The sequence below is a fragment of the Podarcis pityusensis genome, assembly GCF_964106645.2.
Source record: "Podarcis pityusensis genome assembly, chromosome: 12".
Taxonomy (NCBI): domain Eukaryota; kingdom Metazoa; phylum Chordata; class Lepidosauria; order Squamata; family Lacertidae; genus Podarcis; species Podarcis pityusensis.
In genome coordinates, this window is record NC_138037.1 from 5,186,899 (window position 1) to 5,208,455 (window position 21,557).

General features: G+C 45.1%; 1 long non-coding RNA gene across 2 annotated transcripts in view; it reads right to left on the bottom strand.

Annotated features, from left to right (window-relative positions):
• Positions 1–21,071, bottom strand: part of LOC308459223 — a 207,841-nt gene extending 186,770 nt beyond the window's left edge. Inside the window, exon 1 of one of the 2 annotated variants that reach the window (XR_013977919.1) lies at positions 21,038–21,071. This is a non-coding gene — a long non-coding RNA (uncharacterized lncRNA). Of the gene's footprint in view, positions 1–13,431; positions 13,465–21,037 lie in introns of those variants that run through there. The other variant, XR_013977920.1, reaches the window with a different exon arrangement.
• Positions 21,072–21,557: the final 486 nt, after the last annotated feature.

Sequence of the window (21,557 nt, forward strand, 5' to 3'; positions counted from 1 at the left end):
AAGTACCGGAAAGGGTTACTTCCGGGTTTCGGCGCTTGCGCATGCGCAGAAGCACCGAATCGCGACCCTCGTGTGCGCAGACGTGGCGCTGTGAGCTGTGGACGCTGCGGGTTGCGAATGTGCTTCCCGCACGGATCACGTTCGCAACCCGAGCGTCCACTGTATATCGTATTGTTGTTTTATCGCTATGGCCGATGGCTGACGCAAATAAAGATTCATTCATTCATTCATTTCCGAGTTCTGCAAAGGGCAACCCTGAGATTAAGTGAAATATACTCGGAGTTGAGAGTGGATTTCATGCTCTTTATTCAGCTCATAGTGGTGAGGAGGAATGGAAGTTCCCCCAGAATGTCTGCCTTATATACATTATTTACACAATGGGCCCCACGTGATTGGCTAATTCCGGGATTCTCCTGTAGGCCAATCAGGTTGTGGACTCACTTCCACCTGGAGCTGGATTGGGTGGCTCCTGTGGACCAATCAGACTGCTGCATTCTGGGTCCTATTGTTCTAGGACCAATCAGACTGCTGCATTCTGGGTCCTATTGTTCTAGGACCAATCAGGCTGCTACATTCTGAATCCTATTGCTCTAGGACCAATCAGACTGCTGCATTTGGATCCTATTCAACTCAGTACATAACACTAAGCTAACAGCCAGGGCTGCCCTCCCGGACCAGTTGTAAGTAAGAAGACTCTCAGGGGGCTGGCTGAGGTTGGTGGGGCAGCGCCCCACATGCCCGAGTCTGATGGACCAGTCTCCATCAGACTCAGATTTTGCCAGCTCTTTGGATATTTGTGGGACACAGCTGTGCTTTGCAAGCCTGAAACCGAGTCCCCGATGGACTCAAACCACAAGGCTAAAGTTACTCGCGAGGGAAAGTTTCCAAAATAGAACGTAGTCCAGAAAACAGAATTACAATTAAGGGGGGGAAAGGAGATATAAAAAAATGCAGTCAGAAGCACAAACCGTGGCCACACGATGTTCTGCCTGCTCCCACTCTATAATTACGCTGAAAAGCGCTGGAAGATTCAGGGATATTTTCAAAGTACACAAATCTTCTCAGTTATCCTCAAAAGTCCCAGCGATTATAGACTGGGGTGGAGTTTGGGGAAGGGCGGTTTCGAAGGGCACAGAGTCTGCACCAAACTCAATTCTTGCTTCTTGGAGGCTAGAAAATTTGCCAAAATTGCTTAATGAACTGCGGGGGTGGGACTTAGGGCCTTGAGCGAGAAACTCCAAAATTTAAGGGAGGAGACTGAAAAAAAGAAGTAAGAATAAGGAAGAAAGTCATGTTCTTAGGGATAAAACCACAGCAGAAAGGAAATTCCCAGTGGAACATTCCATTCTGGAGAATAGGGAGAAGCCTGGCGCAGAGTGGATTTCGAGGTCCTTGAATCATAGAATTGCAGAGTTGGAAGGCACCTCAAAGGTCATCCAGACCAACCCCATGCAATGCAGGATTCTCAACTCAAGCATCCATGACAGATGGCCATCCAACGCCATTCATTTTGACTGTTTTTTTTTTAATTCATCTTTATTGATTTAAAATATCATCTTACATACCGTATTTTTTGCTGTATAAGACTCACTTTTTCCCTCCTAAAAAGTAAGGGGAAATGTATGTGCGTCTTATGGAGTGAATGCAAGCTGCGCAGCTATCCCAGAAGCCAGAACAGCAAGAGGGATCGCTGCTATTTTTTTCTTGTTTTCCTCCTCCAAAAACTAGGTGCGTCTTATGGTCTGGTGCATCTTATAGAGCGAAAAATACGGTATATATTACAGATAGTTACATCAAAATTAAACACAAAAATATAATAGAAAAAAGATAAAGAAAATAAAAATAAAAAGCAAAAAAGAGTTAATAAGAAATGAATATTGATTATAAGATCCTGTCTTTTCTAATAAAGTCTTCTGAAAGAAACTTCCAATCGTTCTCGTTGTACTTTTTCTATTGTATTAATTTTATTGCACAGTTTGTTTTGTAACTTTTCCTGTGTATTCATCTAGTATATTTATTCCATTTGTTTATTATGTACAAGTATCATTCAGTTCTGCTAGGATAACGTCATTATTACAATATAATCTTATATATTCTTTGAATAGTCTCCATTCTCTGGATATTTTTTGATTTGGGGCTCCTCTGACTTTTCCGGTCAGCTTTGCTTATTGAAAGTACTCTAGCATGAATGATTGACAATCTATTATTGTAAGTGTTGTTTCCCATTTCCAACTTCTGGCTATCAGTATTCTTGCAGCTGGAATTGAATACATAATTGTATTCTTGTATTTTGCTTTATTTCTATTGGCAGTATTCCTAGAAGGAAAATCTCTGGCCTCTTTTAAAAAGTAAGTTTAAATAATTTCTTAAATTCATCATACATTTTATTCCAAAACTCCAATTTATATTTTATTCCAAAGCTTATAACCATACAAGTCCACCACATATGATAGCAAGATCCTATTTCCATTCATTTTGACTCTGATGTCAGTAGGGGTTTGCCAGCTGCTAGCACCCTACTTTTTAGGGACGCGGGTGGCGCTGTGGGTTAAACCACAGAGCATAGGGCTTGCCGATCAGAAGGTTGGTGGTTCGAATCCCCACAATGGGGTGAGCTCCCGTTGCTCGGTCCCTGCTCCTGCCAACCTAGCAGTTCGAAAGCACGTCAAAGTGCAAGTAGATAAATAGGTACCACTCAAGCGGGAAGGTAAACGGCGTTTCCGTGTGCTGCTCTGGTTCGCCAGAAGCAGCTTAGTCATGCTGGCCACATGACCCGGAAGCTGTCTGCGGACAAATGCTGGCTCCCTCCTATAGAGTGAGATGAGTGCTCAACCCCAGAGTCGGTCACGACTGGACCTAACGGTCAGGGGACCCTTTACCTTTACCTTTAGCACCCTACTTTACAGATAGCAATCTTTTAGGGATTGGGGAATCTGTGGCTCTTCAGCTATTGCTGGGCTGCATCACCCACCATCCCCAACCACTGAGCATTCTGGCAGGTGCTGCCGGGAGTTATAGTTCGGCAGCGCCAGAGGTTTCCTCATCCCTGTTCTGTTTGCGTGGAGAGCACCGGCAGCGAGCGCCTCCCTAAACAGGGCCGCCTTCAGTTGTCTTCTAAAAGTAAAATAGTTGTTTATTGCCTTGACATCTGATGGGAGGGCGTTCCACAGGGCGGGCGCCACCACCGAAAAGGCCCTCTGTCTGGTTCCCTGTAACCTCACTTCTCGCAATGAGCGAACTGCCAGAAGGCCCTTGGAGCTGGACCTCAATGTCTGGGCTGGACGATGGGGGTGTAGACGCTCCTTCAGGTATACTGGGCCGAGGCCGTTAAGGCTTTAAAGGTGAGCACCAACACTTTGTATTGTGCTCAGAAACGTACTGGGAGCCAATGTAGGTCTTTCAGGACCAGTGTTATGTGGTCTCGGCGGCCAGTCCCAGTCACCAGTCTAGCTGTCGCATTCTGAATTAATTGCAGTTTCCGAGTCACCTTCACCTTCAAAGGTAGCCCCACATAGAGCGCATTGCAGTAGTCCAAGCGGGAGATAACTAGAGCATCCACCACTCTGGCGAGACAGTTTGCGGGCAGGGAGGGTCTCATCCTGTGTACCAGTTGGAGCTGGTAGACAGCTGCCCTGGATACAGACTTGACCTGCGCCTCCATGGACAGCTGTGAGTCCAGAATGACTCCCAGGCTGCGCACCTGGTCCTTCAGGGGCACAGTTACCCCATTCAGGACCAGGGAGTCCTCCACACCCACCTGCCCCCTGTCCCCCCAAAACAGTACTTCTGTCTTGTCCTTCTTGGCTGGCTTGCCCACATCCTTCTTCTTATTGTCCTTTGGCGGCATGGCGCAGTTGGAGCGGCTTCTCCCCTCGAGGCACCTTGGCTTTTGATCCATTTACTGACTTCTACATTTAAAAAAACAACAACCACGGAAACACACAGCGAGAGGCAGCTGGTTCCGATCTCCAGGCCTGGCACAGCTTAGCTGTTATCTCTTCCATCACCATCCCAGGCCCCTCACTGCTGACAGCGGAGAAATGTTTACACAGAGAGCCCGTGGGAATGTTGGAGTCCGTTTGCTGGTAGGTCGCTCTCGGGTGAGAGAGCGAAGTGAGAGAACAGAGAAGCCGGCTTATCTGATGCACAACAACTACAGTGGAGAAACAGGCAGGCCAGGGACACAGGAATGTCAGAAGAAGCTGGTGGATCGGACCAATGGCTCGTCTAGTCTAGCACCGTCTTCTCACAACCCCAACCAGCCAGCAGGATTCGAACACGAGAGCAGCTCTTCCCTCCTGTACTTTCCAGCAACTGATGTTCAGAAGCGTTGCTGTCTCGAACCGGGCATCATTGCTAGTAGCCACTGAGATCGCCCTCTCCTCCATGAATTTGTCTAACCCTCTTTGAAAGCCATCCAAGTTGCTTCTGTGATAAGAATTTTAAGGTCTTAGATATATATTATAGTAAAGGTAAAGGGACCCCTGACCATTAGGTCCAGTCATAGACGACTCTGGGGTTGCGGTGCTCATCTCGCCTTATTGGCCGAGGGAGCCGGCGTACAGCTTCCTGGTCATGTGGCCAGCATGACTAAGCCACTTCTGGCGAACCAGAGCAGCACACGGAAACACTGTTTACCTTCCTGCCGGAGTGGTACCTATTTATCTACTTGCACTTTGACGTGCTTTCGAACTGCTAGGTTGGCAGGAGCAGGGACCGAGCAACGGGAGCTCACCCCGTTGCAGGGATTCGAACCACTGACCTTCTGATCGGCAAGTCCTAGGCTCTGTGGTTTAACCCACAGCGCCACCCGTGTCCTGCTAGATATATATTCAATGTTCATAAATGTACCAACCAAGCACGTACATAGATCAGCACAGGAAGACCAACCTGAAACCATTTTTGGCTCCCAAAGTGACCAAATGTTTTCTCTGCAAGGTCAAAGGAAAATGGAAAAGCCTCCCCATTGTCTTTTCCTTCACAAATCCTGTCTTAAGGGTATGTCTGTGTTTGAACAGGGTGAGCCTGTGACTGACTCAGGAACTAAGTATTTATCATTACAGTGGTACCTCGGGTTACAGACGCTTCAGGTTACAGACGCTTCAGGTTACAGACTCCGCTAACCCAGAAATAGTACCTCGGGTTAATAACTGTGCTTCAGGATGAGAGCACAAATCATGCTCCGGCGGTGCGGCAGCAGCAGGAGACCCCATTAGCTAAAGTGGTGCTTCAGGTTAAGAACAGTTTCAGGTTAAGAACAGACCTCCGGGACGAATTAAGTACTTAACCCAAGGTACCACTGTACAAAAGACTGGCCAGGCTCCCCAGGGTATCCAATCAAACAAGCATTAACAGGTAACTTGCCAGACAGGAGATAAACAACGCACTCAGATTTCTGCTGTAGAACACCCTTTCTGTGATGTAGGTATGATATGTCTGGGGGGTGGTGGTCTTGGGTTACACCCTTTCTGTAATGTATGTATGGTGTATGGGGGGGTGGTCTTGAGCTCCAGGGCAGGAAATTTAAAATGTCTATATAAGGGCAGGCACACCTTGGTTCGGGGTCCTCTTCCTTTCCTGCGTGTGAGGGGAGCACCCTGTTGCAACAGATCAATAAAGATCAGGCTTACTAGCTGCTTTGCTTCTCAATATTCTCTGTTATTTTCTCCTACCAATAGGGAACCTACGTAAGGACTCTATACGGGCTTTTGGATACCCCATAAGGGAAAAAGGGCAGATTTTTGTTTAGAACACTTCCCATCACTGCCTCCTGTGGCAAGGAGTTCCAAAGGTTAACGATGCACTGCATGAAGAAACATTCATGGGCTGTGAATCTGCCTTTGAGCACTGGCTGGCTTGGCACAGTGCAGAGAAGGGGAAATGCGGAGCAGGAACTGTAAGGGGGACGATTTGGGTTCACAGTAGGTTTTCCAGGCCCTCTGAACACCAGCCATTGCTTTGATACATGCTTGAAAGTCAACTCTGATCCGTTTTGCAGCACACCGCCTTCCAACGTTCCATCTGATTCCCGGGGGAATCTGTCCACGGGCTTGAAAAATCTGCGTGTTTCCACCCCTTCCCCAAACAACTCAGTTTGTGCTCCGCTGCTGTCCAAATCAGTCTTTTTTTTCTTTTTTGCATTGGCTTTTTTTTAAAAAAACTTTTTAATTCAAAATTAAAACAAAACATAACATCCAGAAACATATCATCCTTATTCCCCCCCCATTTTCCCTCCCTCCCTCCCTCCCCCCACCCTCCCACACAAAACCCACCCACCCCCATCCCCTGACTTCCCTCAGTTCCAGTCTTTGATTTCTCTAAGAATGCTGTTTTCTGCATCTTACACAGTTGTATAGCTCCTCAAACTATTTAGCTGATTATTATCAATAAAAAGTTTGTGAATGTTTATTAAAAGCCAGCCAAGGAGTCCAGTTCGCTTTGTTGCGTCTTCAAATGCTTTGTAAAGGGTTCCCATTCATCTTTAAAGTCACAGTTATCCTTGTCCCGTAGCTTGTGTGTCAATTTTGCCAGTTCTGCATAGTCCGTTAATTTTGCTTGCCATGATTCTTTCGTTGGGGTTTCTTCAGTCTTTTCAGCTTTTTTGGCAGATGTTCCCCTACAATCCCTAACAAAAATGCTTCAGGTTTTTTAACAAATGTTAAATGGAACATTTTCTTCATATATTAAGCCAAATCAGTCTTGTTATGACTGAACATGCTTATGTCAAAGAGGCTGCGAGGCAGAGGAGCAATAACGATTTGTAGAAACGGGAAGTTTGGTAGAAAAAAGTTGGCAGCTAGGATCCCTCACTGTTTGTTCTTTGTGGAACAGCTCTTTAGGAAGGAGTGCAAGTTGCTGATTGGCTATGCCAGGGGTCGGCAACCTGCGGCCCATGAGCCACAAATGGTCCAAGGAGGTCGTTTAAACGGCCCACGAGCCGCCCCCGAACCGAGCCGCCCGCTTGGTAAGTCCCCGCGAGCTGCGCTAAACCGGTGCAGTGCAGACGGGGACTCGCTTTCGCAGCGCTGGAAGTCGCATCTGCGCAGACGCCAGAAATTGTGTCTATGCAATCGCGATCTGGCCCACAGAGCGATCACATCACTTGGGAAGACAGACAAACTAAAGCCAGTGTACTGGAAGCAGGGGCATAGGAAGGGGGGGGCAGGTCGCCCCAGGTGCCATCATGGGGGGGGGGTGACAATTTATCAAGGAACAATTACTGCCCTACTAGGGTGGTTCATTAAAAACTTTTTTTTTGAAAATGCCTGCTCCAAAGGTCTTATCTGTCTCGCCAGAGTGGTGCATGCTCTGGTTATCTCCCGCTTGGACTACTGCAATGCGCTTTACATGGGGCTGCCTTTGAAGGTGACCCGGAAACTACAATTAATCCAGAATGCGGCAGCTAGACTGGTGACTGGGGGCGGCCGCCAAGACCACATAACACCGGTCTTGAAAGACCTACATTGGCTCCCAGTACGTTTCCGAGCACAATTCAAAGTGTTGGTGTTGACCTTTAAAGCCCTAAACGGCCTCGGCCCAGTATACCTGAAGGAGCGTCTCCACCCCCATCGTTCTGCCCGGACGCTGAGGTCCAGCTCTGAGGGCCTTCTGGCGGTTCCCTCACTGCGAGAAGTGAGGTTACAGGGAACCAGGCAGAGGGCCTTCTCGGTAGTGGCGCCCGCCCTGTGGAACGCCCTCCCATCAGATGTCAAAGCAATAAATAACTACCTGACATTTAGAGGGCATCTTAAGGCAGCCCTGTTCAGGGAAGCTTTTAATCTGTGATATTTTACTGTATTTTTTGTTTCTATGGAAGCCGCCCAGAGTGGCTGGGGAAACCCAGCCAGATGGGCGGGGTACAAATAATAAATTATTATTATTATTATTATTATTATTATTATTATTATTATTATCTTACTACACTAGGGATTATATAGCTACATATGAAATTTCATGCATATCAGTTAATATCTTGACCCTCCTCCATGAAAACTTCCTATGTCGCGAAGGCTGAAATTTCAACAGAGCATGTGCTAGACTCTTTTTGAGCACATGCTAAAAGCACTCTTCTTTAGGCAAGCGTACCTAGATGCTTAGGAAGTTGAAGTCATTTTAATCTTAATATTTTAGTTTTTGTATGCTTTAATTTAGGGTTGTTAATTTTTCTTGATTTTACTGCTGTGGTGGTTTTTTGTGTTTGTTTTGGTAAACCACTTTGCAGGTTGTTTAAAACAATTTTTATTAAATAAATAAACAATAAATATAAATAAAATAACACAAGCAAAACACAATCCATCCTGTAGATTTAAGTATCTGTCCGCAGTCGCCTACTTGTTATCAGAGGCTCAGAATCCACATTTCTTTGTAAGAAAATATGAAATAACGTAAAACCATTTTTGCAGGAAAATATATATATATATAAATTAAGGTGTGGGGGGGGCGACAAGAAATTTTCTGCACCGGGTACCACCTGACCTTCCTACGCCTCTGACTGGAAGAAGCAAAGATCACCAGTGTCAAAGCAATGATTCTTCAACATCAACTTCATTGGACCGGTCATGTGCGGATGCTTGATTATTGTCTTCCAAAGCAACTACAATGGTACCTGCAGTTACAAACGCTTCGGGTTACAAACTCCGCTAACATGGAAGTAGTACCTCGGGTTACGAACTTTGCCCCAGAATGGAAATCACGCGCCAGTGGCACAGCAGCAGCGGGAGGCCCCATTAGCGAAAGCACACCTCAGGTTAAGAACAGTTTCGGGTTAAGTACGGACCTCTGGAACGAATTAAGTTCGTAATCTGAGGTACCACTGTACTCTATTCCGAACTTAAAATGGGAAGCGTAATGCTGGTGGTCATCAAAAGAGGTTTAAAGACTGTCTCAAGGCAAATCTTTAAAAATGTAGTATAAACACCGACAACTGGGAAACACTGGCCTGCGAGTGCCCCAGTTGGAGAACAGCCTTTACCAAAGGTGTCATGGGCTTTGAAGACACTCAAACTCAGGATGCAAGGGAGAAAGGTGCTAAGAGGAAGGCACGCTTGGCACATCCACACCGTGATCAACTCCTGCCCAGAAACCTGTGTCCCCACTGTGGAAGGACGTGTGGATCCAGAATTGGCCTCCACAGTCACTTACGGACTCACTGTTAAAACCATGTTTATGGAAGACAATCTTACCCGACTACGAGGGATCGCCAGAGAAGAAGAAAGGGTGGCGATGTTCCATCTCCACTGCTGGAAGCAGTGAATCATAGAATCATAGAGTTGGAAGAGACCACAAGGGCCATCGAGTCCAACCCCCTGCCAAGCAGGAAACACCATCAGAGCACTCCTGACATATGGTTGTCAAGCCTCTGCTTAAAGACCTCCAAAGAAGGAGACTCCACTGGAAACTCCAGTGAGTTTCCAAATGCTGGGAATCACAAGCAGGGAGAATGCTGTTGCGCCCACATCCTCCTTGCATGCTTTCCACAGGCTGGCCACTGTGAGAACAGGATGCTGGACTCGATGGGTCTTGTCTTGATTCAGCAGGTCTCTTCTGATGTTTTCATGTCAGTCTTTAAGATTATGACTGAACCATACCTTCACAGCTCTCCTACTACTTGCCCTGCACTGTCCCCATGGTTCTTGCCTGCCTTGCCTGCCTTTCCCTCGCTCGTTTTCACGCAGACTTTCTTTTTTTTTTATAAGATATTTATTAAAATTTTCAAAGTGTTACAAAGTAAAATAAAAGCAGAAGAAAATACAAAATAAAGACAGTTAACAAAGTAGGAAAAGAAAAAAACAAACCCCTTCCAAACATACGAATACAAATTCAAAAATAAGAAAAAGAGACAGAAAAAAAATACAAAAATACACCACAGACAATTAAGAACATTTAAAAACAAATTCATTATTCTCGAATCCTCAACTGTCATTACCTTCTTTCTTTGACCTCCTCCTCCTCCCTTTCTTTGTATCCTAGTTATTAATTATCCCAGCAAATCCTTTCCATATTTCATAATATTCTGTCATTACATTACTCTAAACTATTTTAATCTTATCTTTCTATAAGAAAATAAACCTTAAAGCTTAAAACTTAAATCTTATCCTTACCAACTTCTCATAGCCATAATATTCTTTCATAATTCTTTAAACATCTTTACTAAAGCTGATTAATTTTATTCCAACATTTTTCTAACATTCATCAATTTTATAAAACAGTTCTAATGGTAGAAAAAAAAATGCAAACAGATCCAATCTTCATCCAACGTCCCTTCCTCCTGGTTCCGGGTTTTGTCAGTCATTATCCCATCGATCTAGCCCATTAACCTGGCAACCTTATATCCGAGGCCCTCAAGTCTCTTCCATGTCCCTTCCGCAGCTCTTCTTCATATTTGTAACTGTATTTTCCCTTGTCTCCTGCTCGTGATAACTCCAGCTTGGCAATATTTTTAACCCTTCTCGACAGATCAGCCCCCTTTCCATATTCAGCACTGAATTCCATGTGGTATTTAAAAGCATGTTTCAAAGACCCTCCAAAATTAAGAGCCCCCACAATCCCAAACATCTCACGGCCCATTGCCAGATTTGAGAAGTCCAAACATCCCAGCATAGGGGGGTCAATCCAGCCCCCCATTTCCAAGCCAAACCAAACTTTTTCTTTCCAAATCTGGCTTTTTCCAAGTTCATTTGTCAAGTCCGAAAACTCATATTCCTGTTGGGCCTGTTCTGTCAGGACACACTCCTGATTTAATTCCTGGGTGGGCTCCACATATTTTCCCACTGTCTGTTCAAAATTTCCCACTGCCTGTTCAAAGTTTCTAGTCGAAGTCGCAATCAAATTCACCTTCTCATGTAACTGTTCCAGTAGGGCATTTGTTTTATAGAAAGCACACAACAAAGCTTCTGAATACATTGTCCTGCAAGGTCAAATGCCTATTCCCACGATTGTAATCTGTAACAGCTGCCGGCTCCCTGGAGTTGTTTACAGTTTCACAGTCTCCCTCTAGGGGGAAAACTTCTATTTGTTCTTGCAACAAAGTTTCCCTTTTTGAGATACTTTGTCAATATTTATTCCTTTAAAATGCGAAAGGGAACAGTGGAATCACTATGTTTCTCATTCTTTTAGCTATCTGTCAAAAACGTTTGTCTCTGGTCAATGAACTTCAAACGTTAGTCCTGACACCCCGCTCCAGGATCAGGACGGAGGAAAGTTGCTTTACTTTAAACTCGCTTTAAACAGTCCGAAAAAGATCCCCCTTCTTCTCCTGCTGTCGAAGGGGGGTTCCACAGTTTTAAATGATGAAATCCAATCCTTTAAAGGCGATTTCCTGAGCTCTAGTTTACGTTGTCTTTGCTATATTCTGTCTACAAAAGAACGGAAGGCTGACTTCCTGTTTAGACCTTCCCGTTCCGTACCGAATTGAAATAGATTTTTAAGATCCAATTCCTTTCTGCTCACAAGTCCCCATTTAATGTCCAGTTGTTCAAAATCTAAGTACTCACGGGTGCTTATTTTAGAGTCCAAATTGTCCCAGGAAAAAGGCAGCGCTCTCCGGCAACGGCTATGCGGCTTCGCTCCACGGAAATAGCAGTTGACTCACAGCACCGCGCCACTTCCCCCTCTTCACTTCGGAGCCCATTAGTGGATTCCTTAGCGAGTTGGGGGGGCGCTAAAGGTGCCCGCCGAGTCCCATGGTCACAGGCGTTTTCACGCAGACTTTCTGTTCAAAGCATGTTTTGCAATGCCCCAAGCCTTTCCCAGTTGCAAAGATAGATATCCATTGAAATATACTCAGAGTCGAGAGTGGATTTCATGCTCTTTATTCAGCTCATGGTGGTGAGGAGGAATGAATGTTCCCCCAAAGTATCTGCTTTATATACATTATTTACACAATGGGTACCATGTGATTGGCTAATTCCGGGATTCTCCTGTAGGCCAATCAGGTTGTGGATTTACTTCCACCTGGAGCTGGATTGGGTGACTCCTGTGCAGCGGCGTAGCGTGGGTTGTCAGCACCCGGGGCAAGGCAAGTAATTTGCGCCCCCTAACCCGGGGCAAGGCAAGTAATTTGCGCCCCCTAACCCCTAACCTGCCGCCGCTGCCAGCTTCTTCTTGCTGCTGCCTGGGCTGGTCTGGTGTGGTTCTCTCCCGCGCTCAGCGCTGCGCTGGGCGGCCGCTGCACTGTGCCTCCCCCAGATAGTCCCTCGCTCTCTCTCCGCACCGCACGCCTGGCACCCACCCCCTCCACAGTGGGCGGCGACCCAGCGGCTCGGATCGGATTCGCACAGCCAGCACTGCAGTGAGAGAGAGTGAGTGAGCCAGGTAGGGGCAGAGAGCTGCGAGTGCGAGCGCGCCCCCCCCCAGATGTTGCGCCCGGTGCGGCCGGCCCCCCCTGCACCCCCCACGCTACGCCACTGCTCTTGTGGACCAATCAGACTGCTGCATTCTGGATCCTATTGTTCTAGGACCAATCAGACTGCTGCATTATGGATCCTATTCAACTCAGTACATAACACCCATCATGCAGACCTCTCAAGGGTGATCGAAAAGCAGATGCCAAGGAAGGCTTTTTTTGTGACTCTAAAGCATTCATGATATGACAGCTCATTGGTTCAGCTTGCTAAATGAGCTGCACGGGGATTCCACTGGCAATTTTCCGGAAATGCACAGTGGGGCTTTTATTTATGCAAACGGATGGCTGCAGATAACATTGTTGATTGTACCTGATACGCCTCAATGGTCGAAAGGCCCAATCATACAAGAATAATAACAATATTAGCAATAATGATAATAATAATGGCTATCACCGTTCCACCTCTTGCAAAGCATCAACACCGCAAAGGACAAAAGAAACAAACATATTCAGAGTGGACAATGGAGGAAAAACACAGAACAGGAAAGCCAAGATAAATTGGAAATCCATCAAGTGCTGCCTTGGCAGAAAGCGTTGCCAGTTTGTCACCTGGGGAGGAATTTAGAGTCCGCAAAACATGCCATTGGAACAATGAAGGTGTCTGTCTTTTTCTCCCTACTCTGCTATCTCAACAGATATCAAGGTGAGACTCACCGGGAAACAATTGTGTTGAGATTCTGTGTAATAAGAGATTGTGGCATGAATGCAGCTGGGAAAGGCTGGCTCTCTTTGATTAATGTTCCTCACCTTGCAAGGAATTTAATACCTGCCGTTGTGCTGGGCTTGTATACGCATAAATAAGAGCAGGAAAGGGTTCGGGAAAGGGCAACCGAAATACTTGGTGGAGGATGGAGCGCCTCCCTTGTGAAGAAAGGTCGTGGCGTCTGGGACTTTTTAGTTTGAATAAAAGGTGAGTAAGAGGTGATCACTGCAGATGGTGACAGCAGTCACGAAATTAAAAGATGCCTGCTTCTTGGGAGAAAAGCAATGACAAACCTAGACAGCATCTTAAAAAGCAGAGACATCACCTTGCCGACAAAGGTCCGTATAGTTAAAGCTATTTCCCAGTAGTGATGTATGGAAGTGAGAGCTGGACCATAAAGAAGGCTGATCGCCAAAGAATGGGTGTTTTTGAATTCTGGTGCTAGAGGAGACTCTTGAGAGTCCCATGGACTGCAAGAAGATCAAAACTATCCATTCTGAAGGAAATCAGCCCTGAGTGCTCACTGGAAGGACAGATCCTGAAGCTGAGGCTCCAAGCCTTGGCCACCTCATGAGAAGAGAAGACTCCCTGGAAAAGACCCTGATGTTGGGAAAGATGGAGGGCACAAGGAGAAGGAGACGACAGAGGACGAGATGGTTGGACAGTGTTCTTGAAGCTACCAACATGAGTTTGACCAAACTGCGGGAGGCAGTGGAAGACAGGAGTGCCTGGCGTGCTCTGGTCCATGGGGTCACGAAGAGTCGGACATGACTAAACAACAACAACAATGGTCCCATGGACTGCAAGAAGATCAAACCTCTCCATTCTGAAAGAAATCAGCCCTGAGTGCTCACTGGAAGGACAGATCCTGAAGCTGAGGCTCCAATACTTTGGCCACCTCATGAGAAGAGACCCTGATGCTGGGAAAGATTGAGGGCACAAGGGCACAAGAAGGTGGTGTCATGAAGAGTTGAATACAACTAAACAACTAAACAACAACAACAGCCTGACTGTAGGATGGAGAGTCTCAGTGCATTAACTACCCCCACCCCAGCAGATCTCGCTTCTCCATTAGTCAAAGCAAGCAGGTCTCTGTGTCTCCAACTTCCACCTGCTACCAGCTTGGCTTACACACAACTTTCTGGCAATTGTTCTCCTTACTACCTAGCAGCTAGGTATTGGGGGGTTGGGTGGGAAGGAAAGGTCCACACATTACCCTGGATGACACCATAACTTAGCTGTAGCTCTTGCAACCAAGTTCATTCTTTTGGGACACTGATGAGGACACTTGGATGGTCAGCTAAGGTCATTTCCTCAGAAAGAAAATTGTCTCACCAGCTCAGCAACAGAATCCTGTGTTAGATTCTAATGGTCCCTGGGCACAGGACCCCCCAAATTGGAAGGGATTCAGGGCATCATCTAGATGGAACACCCCCAATCCACACTAATACTTCTAATAAATAATAACAATCGATTTCTATCCCTCGCCCCTCTTCCGTTGGCTTCCTGACTTCCTCTTTGGTTGCGTGAGAATCGTTGGGTCTCTGCAGGATCTTGCCCAAGACTTCAGCTTCCTTCTTGAGAATACGACATTGGGGGAAGCGAGTCCTGGGACTCGTGGTGCTAAACATCCTGCTGACCTCATGAGATGTGGGTTTTGTGGGCTTTGGGGTTTTTTGCTCATTATTCTGTTCTACGGCTGCTGGACTTTGCCCAGAAAGAAAATGCACCCAAGGCTTTTCAAAATGGTTAACTCTGCGCCCCCCCCCCAAGTAGTCAACCATTAGCTTGCAGGGGAGACCATATCCGGCAAGCTTTTTTGGTGCCAAGTCACACAGCCCGGTGCTCATTATGTTTTCCTTTAACCACAGCTCATCCGGTCTGGTTAATCTTAACCCAGAAGACCTAGAATGAGCCGGGTTCATTATATATATAAAAAAGGCATTGCCACATTCCTTTTCTTCAGGACTGTTTCTTTTTCTTTTTTATTGGCTGTGCAAAAAAGCTCATCCGCTATTAGTCACACAGTGTCCCTTTCCTTACTTCTCACCTACTGATCTCCATGTCCCTTGTGTCTTAATAAGGGCAAAATAAGGCACCGACAGAAGGTGGTCGCCAATGAGGGCCTTCTCAGTGGTGGCGCCCGCCCTGTGGAACGCCCTCCCATCAGATGTCAAGGAAATAAACAGCTACCTGACTTTTAGAAGACATCTGAAGGCAGCCCTGTCTAGGGAATGTTTTTTAATGTTTGGTGTTTTATCGTGTTTTTAATATCCTGTTGGGATCCACTCTGAGTGGCTGGGGAAAGCCAGTCAGATGGGCCGAGTATAAGTATCAATTCTTCGGTGATCAGCCTTCTTCATGATCCAGCTCTCACTTCCATACATTCTCATTTCCATACATACAGGCTGTAGATATGTGTAAATAAAACCATATATCCTGAAGACACCACAGTCTCTGCTGACCAAGGAATCTGAGCCTGGCTAAGTCCCTGGGACCCTTGAGATGTCTCACCGCTCAGAGATTGACGTGATACGTAGCAGTATTTATAATCCACCCTGTCAACTGAAGGTCTCCGTTTGGAACTAGGCACAAGGTGCCATCAGAAGGTTCCAATGCAAGTATGAAACAAAGCGAAATTCCCCATCCGAAATCAGTTTCCTCAAGAGCTGTTGGACAGTGGAATGGACTCCCTCGGGAGACTGTGGCCGCTCCTCCATTGTAGGTTTTTAAGCAGAGGTTGCAGTGCTTTTTTCTTAAAAAAAAAAATTTAGGAGTACTCTCACTTTGACTCAAGAAAATCACTATTTTACAGTTCAAATCAGGAAAAATAAATACAATAAATGGACAAAAGTTCAAAGATTCACAAAATGTTTAGGGGTATGTGTACCCCTGCGTCCCCCCGGGAAAAAAGCACTGAGAGGTTGGATGGGTGTCTGTCATGGATGCTTTAGCTGAGATTCCCATATTGCAAGGGGTTGGACTAGATCACTCTTGTGCTCCTTTCCAACTCTACAATTCTATGGTTCTGTCATTCTAAGTCCAAAGAAATACATTTTCTGTATGACCCAATGCCTGCTGAATAATGTAACTGAGGATGGACGGACCTGACAATTTTGGTTTCTTTCAGCTTTTCATATTTCCGCTCTTAAGTTCAGTTCTCCACAATTCCACAGCAATTCATGAAATACAGAGAGCGAGCGAGAGAGTCTATCTATCTATCTATCTATCTATCTATCTATCTATCTATCATCTATCTATCTATCTATCATCTATCATCTATCTATCTATCTATCTATCATCTATCTATATCATCTATCTATCATCTATCTATCATCTGTCTGTCTATCTATCTATCTATCTATCTATCATCTATCTATCTATCTATCTATCTATCTATCATCTATCTATCTATCATCTATCTATCTATCTATCTATCTATCTATCTATCTATCTATCTCATCTATCTATCTATCTATCATCTGTCTGTCTGTCTATCTATCTATCTATCTATCTATCTATCTATCATCTACCTATCTATCTATCATCTATCTATCTATCTATCTATCTATCTATCTATCTATCATCTATCTATATATCATCTATCGATCTATATTTCTATCTGTCTATCTATCTATCTATCTATCTATCTATCTATCTATCTAATCTATCATCTATCTATCATCTATCTATCATCTATCTATCTATCTACCATCTATCTATCTATCTATCATCTATCTATCTATCTATCTATCTATCTATCTATCTATCATCTATATCTATCATCTATCTATCTATCTATCTATCTATCTATCTATCTATCATCTATCTATCTATCATCTATCATCTATCTATCTCTATATCTATCATCTATCATCTATCTATCTATCTATCTATCTATCATCTATCTATCTATCTATCTAATCTATCATCTATCTATCATCTATATCTATCTATCTATCTATCTATCTATCTATCTATCTATCTATCTATCTATCATCATCATCTATCTATCATCTATCATCTATCTATCATCTATCATCTCCTCATGATAGCTTATTAGCATTTTAATGTATGCATCTCCCAAATATACATATATTTTTTGCAAGCAATTCCCCCTAATACGATGCATTTGTGTATGCTATGTTCACAAATAGATGCATTTTCACTCACAGTTTCCTCTACTGTGTGTATTTTTGCTCATGTTTCTTAGGTGATGAAGTTTCTGTATGACTCTTGAGCTCACAAAAGTTGCACCACTGAAAGACACTTCCTGGCCAGTTTTGACAGAGACTGGCAGGCTTTCAAAACTTCAGAGGTCGGGACAGCATCCACATAATGGAAACCTTGAGTTAGGCCCTTTCGCTCTGACCTCTTGAGATATCTCTGGCGGGAACCAGAAAGGAAATCCATCTAAATTTGAAGAGACCACCAAATGGATATGATTCCGAGAAAGTCAAAAGAAAACCTAAGAGTCACTGTGAGGCAGTTGGAAGGAATTCTAGGAAACACAAATCAGTTTTTTAGACTTGTGGTGAGAGGAGAGATAATCTCACTATCTGGGTCATCACCAAATGAATAAATGTGCTGCATAAATCCATAGTAAAAGTTATTTTTAATTAAATGTTTCCTCTGCACAGCTAAAACAGGCACAGGAATGTGGGAAGAAGAAACCGTTGCATCTTAGATTGGCGCCATTAACTTTGTGAGCTGTTGGAGGAGACTGGAAACAAACATAAGTTGGAAAAAACATCTCAGTTGACTTGTGTTACATTGATGAAACTGGCATTCTCTGCATTGCAGGTTGGACTGCATGACATTTTGGGGTACCTTACCACTCTATGGTTTTCTGGGGCTCGGGTGGTGTTGTGGTCTAAACCACAGAGCCTAGGGCTTGCCGATTGGAAGGTGGGAAGTTCGAATCCCCGCGACGGAGTGTTGCTCTGTCCCAGCTCCTGCCAACCTAGCAGTTCGAAAGCACGCCAGTGCAAGTAGATAAATAGGTACCACTGTGACGGGAAGGTAAACAGCGCCACCCACATCCCTCCCATCAGGGGCAGGCTGTTCTAGCCCCTCTCAGTTGCGTTCTGGCACCTTTCAGGTGTGCGCCATTCTAAGAAAAAAAGAGAGGCGTTTAGGGTGAGTTCTGGCACTTCTTTTTCTAGAAAGATAGCACCTTTCACCCTCTCCTTTCAACTTGGACTGGGGACTTTCCATGTCCAAATCACAAGCCCTGCCACTGAGATACAGTCTTTCCATTGGTCACCAACCCAATCTTGCCGGCTGATGAGGAAGGATGTTCAAGGACTGCTGTCACTGTTGCAACATGAGAGCGCAGAATTCACTGGGGTCCATGTAGCAAGAGATATGTGAGCACAGAAAGGAAACGCGGGTGGAAGCAGGAGAACTAGCTTCTTGCGTATGGGGTGGTGGAAGAAACCCAGGTACCTTAGCATTGGGAAATCGAGGGGCATGTTGACAAAGGTGTCAGAGAAGTTTCCGAGTTCCTTTTGAATGACAAGCTGCAGCCTTTTGGGGAAGGCGAACATTGCAGGCCTCCCTTGCTGAACATTTCTTCACATTGCCCCTTCTTAAAGTTGAGTAATTGTGGCTTAGAGGACACAGTATCTGGGCCTCTTCTGCATTGCTCAGACACACGGCTCCCACGTGCAAGGAATCTTTAGACATACTTTCCCCTAATAAGGCACATTTCACTGCATGTTTATCTACTATTATTTTGCCTGGAGGAGTGCACTTCAGAGAAGTGAATGTTGGGAGATTCAGGACTGATAGAGCAAAGCCCTCCTCCACGCATCATGTAATTAAACTATGGAACTCGCTGCCACATGATGGCCACCAGCTGAGATGGCTTTCAAAAAGGATTGGACAAATTCATGCAAGAGGGAACTGTTGATGGCAGTGCTGTGGGTTAAACCACAGAGCCTAGGGCTTGCTGATCGGAAGGTTGGCGGTTCGAATTCCCGCGACGGGGTGAGCTCCCATTGCTCGGTCCCTGCTCCTGCCAACCTAGCAGTTCGAAAGCGCATCAAAGTGCAAGTAGATAAATAGGTACCACTCTGGCGGGAAGGTAAACGGCGTTTCCGTGCGCTGCTCTGGTTCGCCGGAAGCGGGTTAGTCATGCTGCCACATGACCCGGAAGCTGTACGCCGGCTCCCTCGGCCAGTAAAGCGAGATGAGCGCCACAACCCCAGAGTCATCTGTGACTGGACCTGAACATCTGAAGGTAGTCCTGTTTTTAATGTGTGACATTCTAATATATTTTTACTCTTTGTTTGAAGGCACCCAGAGTGGCTGGGAAAACCCAGTCAGATGGGCGGGGTACAAATAAATTATTATTATTATTATTATTATTATTATTATTATTATTATTATTACTGATGGTCAGGGGCCCCTTTACCTTTACTTTTAACCATGGTGGCTAGTCTTTGCCACCGCAGGCCTTTCGCATGTCATCTGCCAGAGAGCCAAGCCCCATCTTTTAAAAACAGCAGAGATGAAATCAGTGTGATGAGATTGGCTTTGCTCTTTTTTAAAAAAAGTTAAAACCACACAAGGTGGCAGTATAGATTGTCAAAAGAGGTTTCGAGCCAGTGACCAGAGATTTAAAATAGCCTTATCCCAAGAGACCAGCTATGAGTTGGACTTCTGTTTCTCACAAATGGATTCTCCACAACGGAGAAGATGTTCCTTAGTATATGTCAGTTTTCTGTACAAAACAGAACGAATTGATTTGAGCCTGGAAAAAAGATCTCCTGACTTTCCCCAAATTGTACTCTTGTTTGTACAATCCTGGGATCACACACAGATGACACCAAACTGGGACACCAAGATGGCCGGGGTAGCCAGTGCCACTGAAGACAGGGATTTGAGAAACCTTAACAGATTGGAGAAGTAACAAAATAAATTTCAATAGGGACAAATCTAAGATTCTACACAGCTGCACAAATATAAGATGGGGGACACCTGGTTTGCCAGTAATGAATGTGTCCACAGTGTGATGGAGTAGCAAAAACAGAAAGCTAATGCTATTCTAGGCTGCATCAACCAAAGTACAGTGGTACCTCGGGTTACAAACACCTCAGGTTACAAACGCTTCAGGTTACAGACTCCACTAACCCGGAAGTAGTACCTCGGGTTAAGAACTTTACCTCAGGATGAGAACAGAAATCGTGCGGCACCAACTGGAGGCCCCATTAGCTAAAGTGGTACCTCAGGTTAAGAATGGTTTCAGGTTAAGAATGGACCTCTGGAACGAATTAACTTCATAATCAGAGGTACCACTATATAGTGTCCCAAATCAACCGAAGTAATAGTACTTTTACCTTGTAAACCGCCCTGAGACCTACGGGTATAGGGCGGTGTATAAATTTTAATAATAATAATAATAATAATAATAATAATAATAATACTTTTCTCTTCTGCCTTGGTCAGACCACATCTGGAATACTGTGTCTAATTCCAGCACCACAATTTAAGAAGGATATTGACCAGCTGGAAAGTGTGTAGAGGAAAACCAAGAAGATCGAGGGTCTGGAAACTAAGCCTTATGAGGGAGTTGGGCATGTTTAGCCTGGAAAAAAGGAGACCAGAGCAGGAGAAAACAAGCTGAAGATGGCTATCATATCTCCTCTCATTCTCCTCTTTTCAAGATTAGACATACCCTACTCCCTCGAACCATCAGCATCAGCCTTCAAGAAAAGAGATTCTGACTAAACATCAAGAAGAACTCAAGGTCCCTTCCAACTCTACAATTTTACGATTCCAGGTGGGAAAAACTAGGGACAGGGGAACAGGCAGGGAGTCCAAAAGTAGGTGGCGCTAGAGCTAATGACAGATAAGAGTCAATGGATTCTAGTTTTGTCCCCGTTTTTATTTTCACATAGGAGAATCTTCAAAAGCAGAGACATCACCTTGCCGACAAAGGTCCGTATAGTTCAAGCTATGGTTTTCCCAGTAGTGATGTATGGAAGTGAGAGCTGGACCATAAAGAAGGCTGATCGCCAAAGAATGGATGCTTTTGAATGATGGTGCTGGAGGAGACTCTTGAGAGTCTCATGGACTGCAAGAAGATCAAACCTCTCCATTCTGAAGGAAAGCAGCTCTGAGTGCTCACTGGAAGGACAGATCCTGAAGCTGAGGCTCCAATACTTTGGCCACCTCATGAGAAGAGAAGACTCCCTGGAAAAGACCCTGATGTTGGGAAAGATGGAGGGCACAAGGAGAAGGGGACGACAGAGGATGAGATGGTTGGATAGCTACCAGCAGGAGTTTGACCAAACTGCGGGAGGCAGTGGAAGACAGGAGTGCCTGGCGTGCTCTGGTCCATGGGGTCACGAAGAGGCGGACATGACTAAACGACTAAACAACAACAACAACAACAGAAGAACTTTTAGACCTCGACACACACCTCCTATCTGCTTCAAGTACTCC